A 14145-nucleotide genomic window follows, 5' to 3' on the forward strand; every position below is an offset into this window, starting at 1 on the left:
CCAGCCTCCCAATGATCTAAGATAGCATCAGAACAAGGATAACTACCCAGATATCTCAATACAATAGTAAAAGGTCCTACTTATAGAGAACTAGTAGCCTAAGGTTTACAGAGATGAGTAAATGACATAAAAATCCACTTCCGGGCCCACTTGGTGTGTGCTTGGGCTGAGCAATGAAGCATTTTCGTGTGGAGACTCCTTCTGGAGTTAAACGCCAGCTTTAGTGCTAGTTTGGGCGTTTAACTCCCATTTTGGTGCCAGTTCCGGCGTTTAACGCTGGGAATTCTGAGGGTGAATTTGAACGCCGATTTGGGCCATCAAATCTTGGACAAAGTATAAACTATCATATATTGCTGGAAAGCCCAGGATGTCTACTTTCCAACGCCGTTGAGAGCGCGCCAATTGGACTTCTGTAGCTCCAGAAAATCCACTTCGAGTGCAGGGAGGTCAGAATCCAACAGCATCTGCAGTCCTTTTTAGTCTCTGAATCAGATTTTTGCTCAGGTCCCTCAATTTCAGCCAGAAAGTACCTGAAATCACAGAAAAACACACAAACTCATAGTAAAGTCCAGAAAAGTGAATTTTAACTAAAAACTAATAAAAAAATACTAAAAACTAACTAGATCATACTAAAAACATACTAAAAACAATGCCAAAAAGCGTACAAATTATCCGCTCATCACAACACCAAACTTAAATTGTTGCTTGTCCTCAAGCAACTGAAAATCAAATAAGATAAAAAGAAGAGAATATGCAATGAATTCCAAAAACATCTATGAAGATCAGTATCAATTAGATGAGCAGGGCTTTTAGCTCTTTGCCTCTGAACAGTTTTGGCATCTCACTCTATCCTTTGAAATTCAGAATGATTGGCTTCTTTAGGAACTCAGAATCCAGATAGTGTCATTGATTCTCCTAGTTAAGTATGATGATTCTTGAACACAGCTACTTATTGAGTCTTGGCCGTGGCCCAAAGCACTCTGTCTTCCAGTATTACCACCGGATACATACATGCCACAGACACATAATTGGGTGAACCTTTTCAGATTGTGACTCAACTTTGCTAGAGTCCCCAATTAGAGGTGTCCAGGGTTCTTAAGCACACTCTTTTTGCCTTGGATCACAACTTTATTTCTTTCTTTTTCTTTTTTTTCTTTCTTTTTCTTTCTTTTTTTTCAAATTTTTTTTTTCTTCTTTTTTTTCTTTTTTTTTTTGAATGACTACTTTTTCTTGCTTCAAGAATCATTTTAATGATTTTTCAGATCCTCAGTAACATGTCTCCTTTTTCATCATTCTTTCAAGAGCCAACATTCATGAACCACAAATTCAAAAGACATATGCACTGTTTAAGCATACATTCAGAAAATAAAAGTATTGCCACCACATCAAAATAATTAAACTGTTATAAAATTCAAAATTCATGCAATTCTTTTCTTTTTCAATTAAGAACATTTTTCATTCAAGAAAGGTGATGGATTCATAGGACATTCATAACTTTAAGGCATAGACACTAAGACACTAATGATCACAAGACACAAATATAGAAAACATAAGCACTAAAATTTCGAAAAACAGGAAAATAAAGAACAAGGAAATTAAGGAAGGGGTCCACCTTAGTGATGGCGGCTCTTTCTTCCTCTTGAAGATCCTATGGAGTGCTTGAGCTCCTCAATGTCTCTTCCTTGTCTTTGTTGCTCCTCTCTCATGATTCTTTGATCTTCTCTAATTTCATGGAGGATGATGGAGTGTTCTTGATGCTCCACCCTTAGTTGTCCCATGTTGGAACTCAATTCTCCTAGGGAGGTGTTTAGTTGCTCCCAATAATTTTGTGGAGGAAAGTGCATCCCTTGAGGTATCTCAGGGATCTCATGATGAGTGGGGTCTCTTATGTGCTCCATCCTCTTCTTAGTGATGGGCTTGTCCTCATCAATAGGGATGTCTCCCTCTATGTCAACTCCAACCGAATAACAGAGGTGACAAATGAGATGAGGGAAGGCTAACCTTGCCAAGGTAGAAGACTTGTCCGCCACCTTATAAAGTTCTTGAGATATAACCTCATGAACTTCTATTTCTTTTCTCATCATGATGCTATGAATCATGATAGCCCGGTCTATAGTAACTTCGGACCGGTTGCTAGTGGGAATGATTGAGCGTTGGATAAACTCCAACCATCCTCTAGCCACGGGTTTGAGGTCATGCCTTCTCAATTGAACCGGCTTCCCTCTTGAATCTCTCTTCCATTGGGCGCCCTCTTCACATATGACTGTGAGGACTTGGTCCAACCTTGATCAAAGTTGACCCTTCTAGTGTAAGGATGTTCATCTCCTTGCATCATGGGCAAATTGAATGCCAACCTTACACTTTCCGGACTAAAATCCAAGTATTTCCCCCGAACCATAGTAAGATAATTCTTTGGATCCGGGTTCATACTTTGATCATGGTTCTTGGTGATCCATGCATTGGCATAGAACTTTTGAACCATTAAGATTCCGACTTGTTGAAGGGGTTGGTAAGAACTTCCCAACCTCTTCTTCGGATCTCATGTCGGATCTCTGGATATTCACTCTTTTTGAGTGAGAAAGGGACCTCGGGGATCACCTTCTTCAAGGCCACAACTTCATAGAAGTGGTCTTGATGCACCCTTGAGATGAATCTTTTCATCTCCCATGACTCGGAGTTGGAAGCTTTTGCCTTCCCTTTCCTCTTTCTAGAGGTTTCTCCGGCCTTGGATGCCATAAATGGTTATGGAAAAACAAAAAGCAATGCTTTTACCACACCAAACTTAAAAGGTTTGCTCGTCCTTGAGCAAAAGAAGAAAGAAGAGAGTAGAAGAAGAAGAAATGAGGAAGAAGGGAATGGCTTTGTGTTCGGCCAAAAGGGGGAGAAGTGGTGTTTAGGTTGTGTGAAAATGAAGGAGTGAAGATGGGTTTATATAGGAGAGGGGGTGGTGATGGTTCGGCTATGTGAGGGTGGGTTTGGGAGGGAAAGTGTTTTGAATTTGAATGGTTAGGTAGGTGGGGTTTTATGAAGGATGGATGTGAGTGGTGAAGAGAAAGATGGGATTGGATAGGTGAAGGGTTTTTGGGGAAGAGGTGTTGAGGTGATTGGTGAATGGGTGAAGAAGAGAGAGAGAGTGGTAGGGTAGGTGGGGATCCTGTGGGGTTCACAGATCCTGATGTGTCAAGGAAAAGTCATCCCTGCACCAAATGGCAAGCAAAATTGCATTTTTTTGCCAATTCTGGCGTTAAACGCCGGGCTGGTGCCCATTTCTGGCGTTTAACGCCAGCTTCTTGCCCTTTTTTGGCGTTTAACGCCAGTCTGGTGCCCCTTTCTGGCGTTAAACGCCCAGAATGGTGCCAGACTGGGCGTTAAACGCCCAACAGCTAGCCTCACTGGCGTTTAAACGCCAGCACACTCTTCCTCCAGGGTGTGCTATTTTTCTTTCTGTTTTTCATTCTGTTTTTGCTTTTTTCATTGATTTTGTGACTTCTCATGATCATCAACCTACAAAAAATATAAAATAACAAAAGAAAATAGATAAAATATAACATTGGGTTGCCTCCCAACAAGCGCTTCTTTAATGTCAGTAGCTTGACAGAGGACTCTCATGGAGCCTCAGAAATGCTCAGAGCCATGTTGGAACCTCCCAACACCAAACTTAGGGTTTGAATGTGGGGGTTCAACACCAAACTTAAAGTTTGGTTGTGGCCTCCCAACACCAAACTTAGAGTTTGACTGTGGGGGCTCTGTTTGGCTCTGTTTTGAGAGAAGCTCTTCATGCTTCCTCTCCATGGTGACAGAGGGATATCCTTGAGCCTCAAACACAAAGGATTCTTCATTCACTTGAATGATCAACTCTCCTCTATCAACATCAATCACAGCCTTTGCTGTGGCTAGGAAGGGTCTGCCAAGGATGATGGATTCATTCATGCACTTCCCAGTCTCTAGGATTATGAAATCAGTAGGGATGTAATGGTCTTCAACTTTTACCAGAACATCCTCTACAAGTCCAGAGGCTTGTTTTCTTGAATTGTCTGCCATCTCTAGTGAGATTTTTGCAGCTTGCACCTCAAAGATTCCTAACTTCTCCATTACAGAGAGAGGCATGAGGTTTACACTTGACCCTAAGTCACACAAGGCCTTCTTGAAGGTCATGGTGCCTATGGTACAAGGTATTGAAAACTTCCCAGGATCTTGTCTCTTTTGAGGCAGTTTCTGCCTAGACAAGTCATCCAGTTCTTTGGTGAGCAAAGGGGATTCATCCTCCCAAGTCTCATTTCCAAATAACTTGTCATTTAGCTTCATGATTGCTCCAAGGTATTTAGCAACTTGCTCTTCAGTGACATACTCATCCTCTTCAGAGGAAGAATACTCATCAGAGCTCATGAATGGCAGAAGTAAGTCCAATGGAATCTCTATGGTCTCATTTTGAGCCTCAGATTCCCATGGTTCCTCATTGGGGAACTCAGTGGAGGCCAGTGGACGTCCATTGAGGTCTTCCTCAGTGGCATTCAATGCCTCTCCTTCCTCCCAAAATTCGGCCATGTTGATGGCCTTGCACTCTCCTTTTGGATTTTCTTCTGTGTTGCTTGGAAGAGTACTAGGAGGGAGTTCAGTAATTTTCTTGCTCAGCTGACCCACTTGTGCCTCCAAGTTTCTAATGGAGGACCTTGTCTCAGTCATGAAACTTTGAGTGGTTTTGATTAGATCAGAGACCATGGTTGCTAAGTCAGAGGTATTCTGCTTAGAACTCTCTGTCTATTGCTGAGAGGATGATGGAAAAGGCTTGCCATTGCTAAACCTGTTTCTTCCACCATTATTATTGTTGAAACCTTGTTGAGGTCTCTGTTGATCCTTCCATGAGAAATTTGGATGATTTCTCCATGAAGGATTATAGGTGTTTCCATAGGCTTCTCCCATGTAATTCACCTCTTCCATTGAAGGGTTCTCAGGATCATAAGCTTCTTCCTCAGATGAAGCTTCCTTAGTACTGCTTGGTGCATTTTGCATTCCAGACAGACTTTGAGAAATCATATTGACTTGTTGAGTCAATATTTGTTCTGAGCCAATATGGCATTCAGAGGGTCAATCTCAAGAACTCCTTTCTTCTGACTAGTCCCATTGTTCACAGGATTTCTTTCAGAAGTGTACATGAATTGGTTATTTGCAACCATTTCAATCAGCTCTTGAGCTTCTGTAGGCGTCTTCTTTAGATGAAGAGATCCTCCAGCAGAGCTATCCAAAGACATTTTGGACAGTTCAGAGAGACCATCATAGAAAATACCTATGATGCTCCATTCAGAAAGCATATCAGAAGGACACTTTCTGATTAATTGTTTGTATCTTTCCCAAGCTTCATAGAGGGATTCTCCTTCCTTCTGTCTGAAGGTTTGGACTTCCACTCTAAGCTTACTCAATTTTTGAGGTGGAAAGAACTTTGCCAAGAAGGCATTGACTAGCTTTTCCCAAGAGTCCAGGCTTTCTTTAGGTTGAGAGTCCAACCATGTCCTAGCTCTGTCTCTTACAGCAAAAGGGAATAGCATCAGTCTGTAGACCTCAGGGTCAACCCCATTAGTCTTGACAGTGTCACAGATTTGCAAGAACTCAGCTAAAAACTGATGAGGATCTTCCAATGGAAGTCCATGGAACTTGCAATTCTGTTGCATTAGAGAAACTAATTGAGGCTTAAGCTCAAAGTTGTTTGCTCCAATGGCAGGGATAGAGATGCTTCTCCCATAAAAGTTGGGAGTAGGTGCAGTAAAGTCACCCAACACCTTCCTTGCATTGTTGGCATTGTTGTTGTTTTCGGCTGCCATGGGTTCTTCTTCTTTGAAGATTTCTGTTAGGTCCTCTACAGAGAGTTGTGCTTTGGCTTCTCTTAGCTTTCTCTTCAAGGTCCTTTCAGGTTCAGGATCAGCCTCAACAAGAATGCTTTTGTCTTTGCTCCTGCTCATAAGAAAGAGAAGGGAACAAGAAAATGTGGAATCCTCTATGTCACAGTATAGAGATTCCTTTAGGTGTCAGAGGAAAAGAAAAGTAGAAGACAGAAGTAGAAAATTCGAACTTATCAAAGGAGATGGAGTTCGAATTTTGCATTAAGGAATAGTGTTAGTCCATAAATAAAAGGATGTGAGAAGAAGGGAAGTAATTTTCGAAAATTAAGTAAAAGATTTTGAAAACATTTTTGAAAAATACTAATTGATTTTCGAAAATGAAAGTGGAAAAGAAATCAAGTGATTTTTGAAAAAGATTTTGAAATTAGAAATAAAAAAGATTTGATTGAAAACTATTTTGAAAAAGATGTGGTTAAGAAGATATGATTAGTTTTAAAAAGGTGTGATTGAGAAGATATGATTTGAAAAACATTTTAAAAAAGATTTGATTTTGAAAATTAAAAACTTGGCTAACAAGAGAAGATATGATTCAAACATTAAACCTTTCTCAACAGAAAAGGCAACATACTTGAAATGTTGAATCAAATCATTGATTGATAGCAAGTATTTTTAAAAATAGAAAGAAATTGATTTTGAAAACATATGATTGAAAAGATATGATTTGAAAAAGATTTGATTTTGAAAAGATTTTGAAAACTTGAAAAAAATTTGCATTGAAAACAAAATCTTCCCCTTGTGCCATCCTGGCGTTAAACGCCCAGAATGGTGCACATTCTGGCGTTTAACGCCCAAAACTATACCCTTTTGGGCGTTGAACGCCCATCCAGGTACCCTGGCTGGCGTTTAAACGCCAATCTGTCCTTCTTCACTAGGCGTTTTGAACGCCCGACTTTTTCTGTGTAATTCCTCTGCTGTATGTTCTGGATCTTCAATTCTCTGTATGATTGACTTGAGAAGACACAATTTAAAAATATTTTTGGATTTTTAATAATAAGGAAAAATCAAAATGCAACAAGAATCAAATATCAATGCATGCAGGACACCAAACTTAGCAGTTTGTATACTACTGACACTAATGAGAATGCATATGAGACACACAAAACACTCAAGTCAAGAGAATTTAAAGATTAGAGTAAGAAATCATCAAGAATTATTTGAAGATCCTTAAGACACATGAATGAATGCATGCAATTGACACCAAACTTAATATGAGACTAGTGTCTCAACAAGAAACATAGAATATGTTTTTTTTATGATTTTGTAAATTTTTTTTGTGCTTTTCGAAAATTAAGTGGAAAAAGATATCAAAGTTCTTAATGAGAATTCTAGGAATCAGTGCAATGCTAGTCTAAGACTCCGGTCCAGGAATTAGACATGACTTCACAGCTAGCCAAGCTTTCAAAGAAAGCTTCGGTCCAAAACACTAGACATGGCCAAAGGCCAGCCAAGCCTTAGCAGATCACTGCTCCAATAGCAAGATTGATAGAAATCAACAAGCTCTTGTGATGATAAGTTGAAACCTCGGTCCACTGAAATTAGACATGGCTTCGCAGCCAGCCAGATTTCAACAGATCATCATGAAACTCTAGAATTCATTCTCAAGAACTCTGAAGAAAAAATACCTAATCTAAGCAACAAGATGAACCGTCAGTTGTCCATACTCGAACAATCCCCGGCAACGGCGCCAAAAACTTGGTGCACGAAATTGTGATCAATACTTTTCACAAATCAAATAATCCCCGGTAATGAATCCAAAAACTTGGTGTTCAATACCATGGCATAAACACAATTTCGCACAACTAACCAGCAAGTGTACTGGGTCGTCCAAGTAATAAACCTTACGCGAGTAAGGGTCGATCCCACAGAGATTGTTGGTATGAAGCAAGCTATGGTCACCTTGTAAATCTTAGTCAGGCAAACTCAAATGGGTATGGTGATATGCGAATAAAACATAAAGATAAAGATAGAGATACTTATGTAATTCATTGGTAGGAATTTCAGATAAGCGTATGAAGATGCCTTCCCTTCCGTCTCTCTGCATTCCTACTGTCTTCATCCAATCCTTCTTACTCCTTTCCATGGCAAGCTTAAGCAAGGGTTTCACCGTTGTCAGTGGCTACCTCCCATCCTCTCAGTGGAAATGTTCAACGCACCCTGTCACGGCACGGCTATCCATCTGTCGGTTCTCGATCAAGCCGGAATAGAATCCAGTGATTCTTTTGCGTCTGTCACTAACGCCCCGCCCTCAGGAGTTTGAAGCACGTCACAGTCATTCAATCATTGAATCCTACTCAGAATACCACAGACAAGGTTAGACCTTCCGGATTCTCTTGAATGCCGCCATCAGTTCTAGCCTATACCACGAAGACTCTGATCTCACGGAATGGCTGGCTCGGTTGTCAGGCGAGCACTCGGTTGTCAGGCGATCAACCATGCATCGTGTATCAGGAATCCAAGAGATATTCACCCAATCGAAGGTAGAACGGAGGTGGTTGTCAGTCACACGTTCATAGGTGAAAATGATGATGAGTGTCACGGATCATCACGTTCATCAAGTTGAGGAACAAGTGATATCTTAGAACAAGAACAAGCGGAATTGAATAGAAGAACAATAGTAATTGCATTAATACTCGAGGTGCAGCAGAGCTCCACACCTTAATCTATGGTGTGTAGAAACTCCACCGTTGAAAATACATAAAAACAAGGTCTAGGCATGGCCGAATGGCCAGCCTCCCAATGATCTAAGATAGCATCAGAACAAAGATAACTACCCCGATATCTCAATACAATAGTAAAAGGTCCTACTTATAGAGAACTAGTAGCCTAAGGTTTACAGAGATGAGTAAATGACATAAAAATCCACTTCCGGGCCCAGTTGGTGTGTGCTTGGGCTGAGCAATGAAGCATTTTCGTGTGGAGACTCCTTCTGGAGTTAAACGCCAGCTTTAGTGCCAATTTGGGCGTTTAACTCCCATTTTGGTGCCAGTTCCGGCGTTTAACGCTGGGAATTCTGAGGGTGACTTTGAACGCCGGTTTGGGCCATCAAATCTTCGGCAAAGTATGAACTATCATATATTGCTGGAAAGCCCAGGATGTCTACTTTCCAACGCCGTTGAGAGCGCGCCAATTGAGCTTTTGTAGCTCCAGAAAATCCACTTCGAGTGCAGGGAGGTCAGAATCCAACAGCATCTGCGGTCCTTTTCAGTCTCTGAATCAGATTTTTGCTCAGGTCCCTCAATTTCAGCCAGAAAATACCTGAAATCACAGAAAAACACACAAACTCGTAGTAAAGTCCAGAAAAGTGAATTTTAACTAAAAACTAATAAAAATATACTAAAAACTAACTAGATCATACTAAAAACATACTAAAAACAATGCCAAAAAGCGTACAAATTATCTGCTCATCAATCATCTTGCAGTTGAGGCAATTTGAAGATTTCTCTTATTTTGTCCAGATGGAAGTAGATAACTTTCCCTCTGACCATGGTTCTGTAAGTATGGAAAGCAGTCCCAGTCATTTTCTGCTTATCTGTCAGCCACAGATTTGAGTAGAATTCCTGAACCATATTTCTTCCAACCTTTATCTCAGGATTGGTTAGAACTTCCCATCCTCTGTTTCGAATTTGCTCTTGGATCCCCGGATATTCATCTTCTTTCAGATCAAATTTAACTTCCGGGATCACTGACCTCAAACCCATTATTTTGTGATAATGGTCTTCATGTTCTTTGGTTAAGAACTTCTCTTGATTCCAAAGATTCTTTGGATTATTCTCTTTCTTTCCTCTTAAATTGGTTTGTTTTCCCTTAGGAGCCATGATCTTGGTGAATCTTGGCTTAGTGATCACAGAAAAGCACACCAAACTTAGAGGTTTGCTTGTCCTCAAGCAAAAGAAAGGAAAGAAGAGAGAGAGAGGAGAAGAGCAAATTCGAATGGTGTGGGGGAATAAGGAGGCCAAACGTGTTTTTAAAAGGGGGGAAAGAGATTTCGAAAAATTGGAAGGAGATTTGAGAAGATATGGAGATAATTTGAGAGAAGGGTGGGTTTTTGAACAAGATTTGGGATTAATTTGAGAGAGATTTGAAGAATGATTTTGATTTTTGAAGATTTGAAGGTAAATGATGAAAGGTTGAAATGTGTTTATGTAGAAAAGTATGGGTCAAAAAAGGAAAGTTTGAAAAAAATTTAATCGGAAAGCAAAATCTCAGTCCCCCACCTTTATGGCGTTAAACGCCCAGAATGGCATCCATTCTGGCGTTTAACGCCCATTTGCTAGCCATTGTGGGCGTTTAACGCCCAGCCAGGTGCCCTGGCTGGCGTTAAACGCCAGAATTCCCTTTGTCACTGGGCGTTTTGCTAAACGCCCAAGATGCTGCACACCTGGCGTTAAACGCCCAGAATGGTGCCCATTCTGGCGTTTAACGCCCAAAGTACCCCTTACTGGCATTTTTTCGCCAGTAAGCTCTTTTTCTCTGCTTTTTGCACTGAATCCTTCTGCAACTCTGTGAATTCCTTCATTTTTGATACTTGCCCTTGTAGAAACAAAACATATAACCTGCTAATGACTGGGTTGCCTCCCAGCAAGCGCTTCTTTACTGTCTTTAGCTGGACCTTCACTGAGAATCACTCAAGTCTCAGTTTTGAGCATTCTTGCTCAAAATTGTTTTCAAGATAATGCTTGATCCTCTGTCCATTAACAATGAACTTTTTGTCAGACTCAGCATCCTGGAGCTTAACATATCCATATGGAGATACTCCTGTAATCACATACGGACCCCTCCAACGAGATTTAAGCTTTCCTGGGAACAATCTGAGCCTAGAGTTGAATAGCAGAACTTTTTGTCCTGGCTCAAAGACTCTGGATGACAACTTCTTGTCATGCCACTTTCTTGCCTTTTCCTTATAAATTTTTGCATTTTCAAAGGCATTGAGTCTGAACTCCTCTAGCTCATTTAGTTGGAGCAATCTTTTTTCACCAGCTAACTGAGCATCCATGTTTAGGAACCTGGTTGCCCAGTAGGCTTTATGTTCCAGTTCCACGGGCAGATGACAGGCTTTCCCATACACCAGTTGGTATGGAGAGGTTCCTATAGGAGTCTTGAATGCTGTTCTGTATGCCCACAGAGCATCATCCAAACTCTTTGCCCAATCCTTTCTTCGGGCTATCACAGTCCGTTCTAGGATTTCTTTTAGCTCTCTGTTAGAGACTTCAGCTTGCCCATTTGTCTGTGGGTGATACGGAGTTGCCACTTTGTGGCTAATTCCATATCTGACCATAGCAGAGTATAGCTGTTTATTGCAGAAATGAGTGCCCCCGTCACTGGTTAGTACTCTGGGAATACCAAACTTGCTGAAGATGTGTTTCTGGAGGAATTTTAGCACGGTCTTGGTATCATTAGTGGGTGTAGCAATTGCTTCTACCCACTTAGATACATAGTCCACTGCCACCAGAATGTAAGTGTTTGAGTATGATGGTGGGAATGGACCCATGAAGTCAATCCCCCATACATCAAACAATTCAATCTCTAATATCCCTTGTTGAGGCATGGCATATCCGTGAGGCAAGTTACCAGCTCTTTGGCAACTGTCACAGTTACGCACAAACTCTCGTGCATCTCTATAGAGAGTAGGCCAGTAGAAGCCACATTGGAGGACTTTAGTGGCTGTTCGCTCACTTCCAAAATGTCCTCCATACTGTGATCCATGGCAGTGCCATAGGATCCTTTGTGCTTCTTCTCTGGGTACACATCTGTGGATCATTCCGTCTGCACATCTCTTAAAGAGATACGGCTCATCCCATAGGTAGTACTTGGCATCTGAAATTAATTTCTTTCTTTGCACTCTGCTGTACTCCTGGGGTATGAACCTCACAGCTTTATAGTTTGCAATATCTGCAAACCATGGAATTTCCTGAATGGCAAAGAGTTGCTCATCTGGGAAAGTCTCAGAGATCTCAGTAGAAGGGAAGGACGCCCCAGCTACTGGTTCTATTCGGGACAGATGATCAGCTACTTGGTTCTCTGTCCCTTTTCTGTCTCTTATTTCTATATCAAACTCTTGCAGAAGCAACACCCATCTTATAAGCCTGGGTTTTGAATCCTGCTTTGTGAGTAAGTATTTAAGAGCAGCATGGTCAGTGTACACAATCACTTTGGATCCCACTAGATAGGATCTAAACTTGTCAATGGCATAGACCACTGCAAGTAACTCTTTTTCTGTGGTTGTGTAATTCTTCTGTGCATCATTTAGAACACGGCTGGCATAATAAATGACGTGTAGAAGCTTGTTATGCCTCTGTCCCAACACTGCACCAATGGCATGGTCACTGGCATCACACATTAGTTCAAATGGCAATGTCCATTCTGGTGCAGAGATGACTGGTGCTGTGACCAGCTTGGCTTTCAGGGTCTCAAATGCCTGCAGACACTGTGTGTCAAACACAAATGGTGTGTCCGCAGCTAGCAGGTTGCTCAAGGGTTTTGCAATTTTCGAAAAATCCTTTATAAACCTTCTATAGAATCCTGCACGCCCCAGAAAGCTTCTGATTGCCTTAACATTGGCAGGTGGTGGTAATTTTTCAATTACCTCTACCTTTGCCTTATCCACCTCTATTCCCCTGCTTGAAATTTTGTGCCCAAGGACAATTCCCTCAGTCACCATAAAGTGACATTTCTCCTAGTTTAAAACCAGGTTAGTCTCTTGGCACCTTTTCAGGACAAGTGCTAGGTGGTCAAGACAGGAGCTGAACGAGTCTCTATATACTGAGAAGTCATCCATGAAGACTTCCAGGAATTTCTCCACCATATCAGAGAAGATGGATAACATGCATCTCTGAAAGGTTGCAGGAGCATTACACAGACCAAAAGGCATCCTCCTGTAGGCAAACACGCCAGAAGGGCAAGTAAATGCTGTTTTCTCTTGGTCCTGAGGATCTACTGCAATTTGGTTATAACCTGAATAGCCATCCAAAAAGCAGTAATAATCATGACCAGCTAGTCTTTCTAGCATTTGGTCTATGAATGGTAAAGGAAAATGATCCTTTCTGGTGGCTGTATTGAGCCTTCTGTAGTCAATACACATACGCCACCCTGTGACTGTTCTTGTAGGAACCAGTTCATTTTTTTCATTATGAACCACTGTCATGCCTCCCTTTTTGGGGACAACTTGGACGGGGCTCACCCAGGGGCTATCAGAAATAGGATAAATAATCCCAGCCTCTAGTAATTTAGTGACCTCTTTCTGCACCACCTCCTTCATGGCTGGATTTAGCCTTCTCTGTGGTTGGACCACTGGTTTGGCATTATCCTCCAACAGGATCTTGTGCATGCATCTAGCTGGGCTAATGCCCTTAAGATCACTTATGGACCACCCAAGAGCTGTCTTGTGTGTCCTTAGCACTTGAATCAGTGCTTCCTCTTCCTGTGGATTTAAAGCAGAGCTTATAATCACTGGAAAAGTGTCACCCTCTCCCAGAAATGCATACTTCAGGGATGGTGGTAGTGGTTTGAGTTCAGGTTTGGGAGGCTTATCCTCCTCCTGAGGAATTTTCGAAAATTCCTTTGTTTCCTCTGGTTCTTCTTGATCAGGCTGAGCATCCTTGAAGATGTCCTCAAGCTCTGATTCTAGACTTTCAGTCATATTGATCTCTTCCACCAAAGAGTCAATAATGTCAGCGCCCATGCAGTCATTTGGTGTGTCTGGATGCTGCATAGCTTTTACAGCATTCAACTTGAACTCATCCTCATTGACTCTCAGGGTTACTTCCCCTTTTTGTACATCAATGAGGGTTCGTCCAGTTGCTAGGAAAGGTCTTCCTAGAATGAGAGTTGCACTCTTGTGCTCCTCCATTTCCAGCACCACAAAGTCAGTTGGAAAGGTGAATGGCCCAACCTTGACAATCATGTCCTCTATTATGCCTGATGGATATTTAATGGAGCCATCAGCAAGTTGGAGGCATATCCGGGTTGGTTTGACTTCTTCAGTCAACCCAAGCTTTCTGATAGTGGATGCAGGTATTAGATTGATACTTGCTCCAAGATCACACAGGGCTGTCTTGGTGCAAGCTCCTTCTAATGTGCAAGGTATCATAAAGCTTCCTGGATCTTGAAGCTTTTCTGGTAAGCTTTTTAGAATGATTGCACTGCATTCTTCAGTGAGAAATACTTTTTCAGTTTCTCTCCAATCTTTCTTATGACTTAAGATCTCTTTCATGAACTTAGCATAAGAAGGTATTTGCTCAAGTGCCTCTGCAAA

The 14145-nt window shown here is 41.4% G+C and overlaps 1 non-coding gene across 1 annotated transcript; it reads left to right on the forward strand.

Moving 5' to 3' along the window:
* Nucleotides 1-5303: 5303 nt before the first annotated feature.
* Nucleotides 5304-5411, forward strand: LOC112766532 (small nucleolar RNA R71). The gene has a single exon (XR_003184421.1). It is a non-coding gene; the product is annotated as a small nucleolar RNA R71 (small nucleolar RNA).
* The last annotated feature ends 8734 nt before the right edge of the window (nt 5412-14145 follow it).

Source organism: Arachis hypogaea, chromosome 2 (genome assembly GCF_003086295.3).
Source record: "Arachis hypogaea cultivar Tifrunner chromosome 2, arahy.Tifrunner.gnm2.J5K5, whole genome shotgun sequence".
Lineage (NCBI taxonomy): Eukaryota > Viridiplantae > Streptophyta > Magnoliopsida > Fabales > Fabaceae > Arachis > Arachis hypogaea.